Raw genomic sequence first — 5,928 nt, forward strand, 5'->3', positions numbered from 1 at the left:
AATGACGAGGGCCGACCCAAAGCCACACTACAGTTCTCATCAGGTTTTCGCCTGCGCGAAAAAGCTGCGCAGAGCGCAGCTTTCGCCAGGCAAAACCTAAAAAGGGAGGGCTCAATGCTCCAGGGTCCTGCTAGCATTAGCCGGAAAAAAGAACTGAAAGTAAAAGTACTTTGGCTGTGCATCCTGGGATACCGAGGGTCTCTGGAGAGTTCCTTAAAGGCACGGTATCCCTTTTCCAGACACATAATGGCAGCTTGTCTGTCCAACTCTTCATCTCTATCATTTCAAGGATTTTGGTAAATGGGAGTTTTCTCTTTGAATGAAACTTGGTAAAATGAGTCAAATCTGACATTGTTGGCTATCTTTTTCACTGTTTAGATGAAGTGCTGGCCTTTTGTAGCCTTGGAAGTGTTAGGCTGCATTATTTTTCTTGATTTTCTCTTAAGTGTCTATGCAGGACTGCAAAGAAGACATCTTAAGAGATTATTTTTGATTGCTCCGGGATCCACACACATGGGCGGGACTATTCACTAGATTATGACTATACATAGAGATCCCCTACTACAGAACCTGGTTCCCCAGCTCTTAAGTTGGCATCTAGCCATAAGGCCAAGTATGAGCCGAGTAATGAAAACATTCGGCATGTAAATGATGCATCACACGTCTTGAAAAAACACCATAAAATGCCATCCAACGGATTAGTGCTTTTGCCCTTTAAAAGGTGAACTACGGAGGGTAAAGTGCTCTGGTAGAATGTGATGCTCGGGTGTAATGCCTCCATCTTCAAACCAATTGAAATTGGAATCTAGTGCCCACATTTCTATCGTTGCAGAAACAAATAGAAAACGAAATACCTCTTCTCAAAAGTCTCCAAATTGGATGAAAGCGAATTTACATTTTAAATATAAAAAAGATACACTATGAATGATATTTTTTAAAACTATCAACAACTATTCTTGTACATCCATGTGCCCTATAATAAAACGAACAATACATGCACATATAGCATACGAAACTTCATTCACTGCGCCTTCAGTCATACACAACAGTTTCGTGTTTCAGAGAGTAGTGCATAAAAATTATATTATATATAATTTAATTATAATTAAATTATATTGTACACAATAAATCGTGGCACTGCATGCTGTGAATAAACTTGGATATTTTTGGGCCTGATTTTGTGTCTGGTAGGACTTTGATTGTCCCTGGAGGTAGACATGAGAAAACGTTGCAGACACATTCATGTTGTTTGCATTCAAAAATATGCTAGTCTTCAACCCTGTACTGTGGGCTGCCCGAGAATCAATAGAAAACGTGGCACAATTGATTTAGTTTGCTGCATGCATAAGGCGCCTCAACTCCCAACCGAGTGAGGGGCTTATTTACAAGCACCTTGCGCCACCCGTACGTCACTTTTTCCTTGTTAAAAAGGACGCAGAATTGGCGCAAGACGCTTGTAAATAAGCCGCTCTGTTAGTAATGTGGAAGGATGTAAGGAGAAAATTGTTTAAACGTGCATTATATATTCAGGCTGAAAAATGTCACAGGCCACCACAGGAGGCACCTTTGTTGGCTTCGTTAGGTGAGCACCACCATTGCCCGACCTTAGTTGTTAATCCGGAAATTCCGGAATACTCGCAGATAAACCGGCTGTGTGTACTTAGGCAAAGCAAAGGTGGCAGGGCGTCAGAATAAAAAAGCTCTTGCAAAGCCAAAACAAGCATTGACATAGCCAATAGGTCTCGCCTTTGGGGCCTTATAAGTGTTTAGACAGCGCTATTGTCTTTGTTAACGTTTTTAATGTGTTGTAGAGCATTGTGAATGTTGTGCAGCATGTTTAAAAGTGATGTTATAATAAAAAAAAGTGTTATAACCATTTTTGGCACCTTATATATAACCTAGAAAACATTATATACAACTAAAGTACCCTAATAAAAACAGAATTAACACCAAAAATGTGTTCTAGTTTTTTTGTTTATGCACTGAAGTCAATTTTTCCATGCCTGTTCTAATGCTTTTTGTTCTAGTTTTTATTGTTAGGTGGGGGCAGTTCATCATAATAACAATGTATATTTGTAAAGCGCACTTTCACCCGCAAAGGGGCATCTTGGCGCTGAATAACAGACGTCTATTAGTTACCCAACTCAATAGTATTCATTTTCTCGAACTCTGAAAGGATGCATGAATTTGCCGGGATTTGGACCTGTGACCATGAGTTCGAACACAGTCCCCTACAGTGAGCACAAATGCATGTAAAACCGGAAAAAACATGGTGTAAGTTGAGCAGAGTGCATGTGTGTATAGCACAGAGTAAGTGTAGAAGACAGAATATACACCACACATGGAGCATATGGCAATATGTTGTAAAATATATGCAGAGAAGAGTTAATAGTAGGACCCTGTTGTGGCAATACATATTTAGAGCTTAGTGTACGCAAAGCGCGGGGTAGAAAGGGTGCATGTAAAACACATGTAAGAGGGCGTTAGATGTACAGCACCAAGACCACAGAACAAGGCAGGCCACGAAACACAAGGTAGTAGTATATTGCACAGAAAACATGCAGAGCACAAAGCACACGCACATGACGGCCACAGAGTACAAGTACAACATGCAAGGTCGATATGGAAGTCATTCAGGTGGTGGTAGCGGGTTTAAAAAGGGTGAAAAGACATAGAATAAAAAAAGTAGAGAGTAACCCTTACACCAAAGGGAAATGGGCAAATGACAACAATAAAATAAAGTTATTCCCTTTGTAAAATGATTTTTACCCTATGTTGTCTCACATGTATTTCCTCTAATTCACACCACCTTTGTATATCCAAGTCTCATGGGAGAAAGACACAATCTCTCTCTCAATGTACCACAAAAGTTCAGAAAGTAGAACCACAAAAAGCAATATACTATAAATCAACAGTAATTAATAATTGGCCTTGACAATGTTGTTCACAATTTAACTCCGATTTATTAAAACCATATATCAATCACCATTATCGTGTTAAAAACAATAGATTCACAATTTGCATCATATAATGGATTTTTTTTATTTCAAATACATAAATTGCCCAAATCATAATCCATAAAAAAAAATCTCAATCAATTTAATCGCTGGATTGCATAATCATACTTGTGATTACTAAATAACAATAAAAAGATATTTTATTTAAAACGTTCAATACAAAAACCAGAAATGTGTTGACGCGTTTCGGTGGATCTTGCTTTTATGCACCACCTTCCTCAGGACAATGTTAAAAACATAGCGATCTTTAAATGTAGTGTTAAATTCTCCCATATTCAATCTGGGAAGGCGATCTCTTAATCTATCGATACCTCTCCTTACATCATAATGTTCGAGGGGAGGTTTGAGCACATTTAGCTCCCTTATTAGTTTAAAAATTACAAAAAACGTTGTCCCTCTTCTTACGTTCTTCTCTTGGTTAAAATGCTGGTCATCTATTACTGGGTATTCTCCTCAGTAGATCGCAAGCCAACCCTTTGCAAGTAGGGTAATGAGTATAGGTCCACCCTTCTTTCACAGTGGGGTTAATCAATACTCCCAATGATATACAAAACTTTATTTTGACTGGTTGCGTATCGGGATTCTTCGAAATATGCCTCTAGACAGTGCTGCTAGCTGCTTCATTGGTCAGATCAGTAATTCCTCATTCCAAGTCCTCTAGTCAGTGTTGCAGCGGTCTCTCTCCACCCAGTGGCAATTCCTCATTTTTAGTTCTCTGGACTCCTCTAGTGAAAAACAATATCATTTACTACACCACTAGCTCTAACTTTCACAAATGCAAGACTGATTGCATTGCAAATGCTTGTTAATCAATAGTTCTTCCCACAGGGTCCACCATACTCTCTTCTTTGAATGTTTCAACAATTGTTTCGGATATCCACAATCTTACAGCATACCAATTAAATTGTTAACATGAAAAAAGTAATCAATTTTAAAAGGAACGCTTGCATTTGATATTTAAAATTGGCCAAACGGCAAATTATCACAAAGGTGTTGAGGGTGATGACTTGAATATTATAGAACCGTATTTCTATCACTTGGGTTAGAATGTAACATGGTCATCAATTGTCCATTTGTCACCTCAACGTCCACAAATGTGATCTTAGAAGAATCATGGTGTAGACTAAACTTAATGTCAGGTGTCCTTTAATTTAGGAACAGTGAAATTGATTAAGTGATTCTTCATGTCCTATCCAAACACAAAAATTGTCGATAAATCATACCTATTTGGAAATATGATGATGTACAACTTTGCTAGCTCCGGCGCAAAGGGAAAAATCATGGGCTGTCCTTTTGCTCCGGAGCTAGCCGCGTTATACATCGCTAAATTTGAAGAACATTTCATCTTTCAGAATAACCCCTTTCAACATCATCAGTGCTTAATTTGAGCCGGAGCTTTACGATGCTGAGCCCCTGCACTTAATTGGTTTCCGGTGCTTGGCACCGGCACCTAATTGTCAACACCATGCTGCTCATGTAATTTAGAGATGAGCAGTATAACAGTTGTTTAGGAAAACAATATACATTAAACAATTGCTAATACCTGCCTCCCCAGCCATTCCTTTGGCGACCTGGAATAATCTGAATTGTTGCATTTACATGCAAGAGAGATGGTTAGTAGTTGTTTTGGCAGCGATGACCAGGGCGATGGGGGTTCACGCTGCAGTGGCCTCCTGGTCAGAGCCCTGGCACTACTATTTTACAAATTAAGCACTGAACATCATATTTCCAAATGGGTACGATTTATTGGCGACATTGGGGTTTTCAAACCACATAGTCTACTGAGCCCCCACCTACCAAACTCCTTTAACTATCCCCTAGTGGAGCTAGCAGCAGATGGCAGCCGCGGGTTTACACCCCGTTTGGACGGGAAAACAGTCAGGGAAGTTTAGAAAGACTAGGAGGTGTGCCCACCTTTGCCACTTCAACCCTCATGTGGAGGAGGCGAAATTAGCACACTTTACAGTACCCTCCATCTTGGAGATGAGATGACTACTCCAATCAGGGCTAGGAGTATGCCTCCTCCCACAAGAGGGTGGAATAATAGTGGGTGCAGTCACCCCTCGGTTAAGGTCACCATTAGCCCTACCTGCTACTTCCTTAAAACGCCCCTTAAGACCTTCAAACCAGTTAACTGCGACCTAAGAGCGACAAAGAAGATGCCATGCAGTGAAGCCTGAAGAGGACTACTGACTTGGCCTCAGCCCTACTGGCCTGTCTCCATCTTCCAAAAACCTGCAGAAAAGATGACACCAGCAACTTCCAGAAACCAGGAAGACTGCCTGGACTTTGACAAAGACCAGAACTCCAGAGAACAGCTGCTCTGTTCCCAAGAAATAAACTCCAAGGGCTCCAGATCCACTTGGGACTGTGACTCCTGTCCATGCTGCACCTGACTCCTCCAGTCAATATCCAGGTGGACCACTGACCCGGAATAGGCTCCTCAGCGATCCTGACCTCAAGTCCAGCATTTGATGACCCCTCCTAGACTCCACGATGAAGCCTGCAGCCTGAATCCAGAGACTTTCCTGACCACGACCGGCTCCAGTAAAAAGAGTCTGACGTCTAAAGGTAGCCCTGCACCCGGAGCCCCTGGACCTTGGTGAGCTGAATCGACGGTGCCCCTACCTCTCTATTTACCCATGCTCTCCCTTCTGCAACCTCCAGTTTGACACCTGCAGCCTGTTTGTTGGAAGCAAATTCTCCATTGAAAAGGATTGGGCGCCCGCTGCTGAAATTGCACCTTGCATCCAGCTGCCCCAGTGCAGTTGTAGGATGCTGGCTGCGGACCACACCAGTTTCTTGGAGCAGGGTCACTGGAGGTGGAGACAGCAGTAGGGCTTGAGCCAACTCAGTCGTCATCTTCTACTCCACTGCTGCAGGGCTCTTCGTTTTCTTAGGTTGTCAAATC

This window comes from Lissotriton vulgaris, chromosome 7, assembly GCF_964263255.1.
Source record: "Lissotriton vulgaris chromosome 7, aLisVul1.2, whole genome shotgun sequence".
In the NCBI taxonomy this organism is placed as follows: domain Eukaryota; kingdom Metazoa; phylum Chordata; class Amphibia; order Caudata; family Salamandridae; genus Lissotriton; species Lissotriton vulgaris.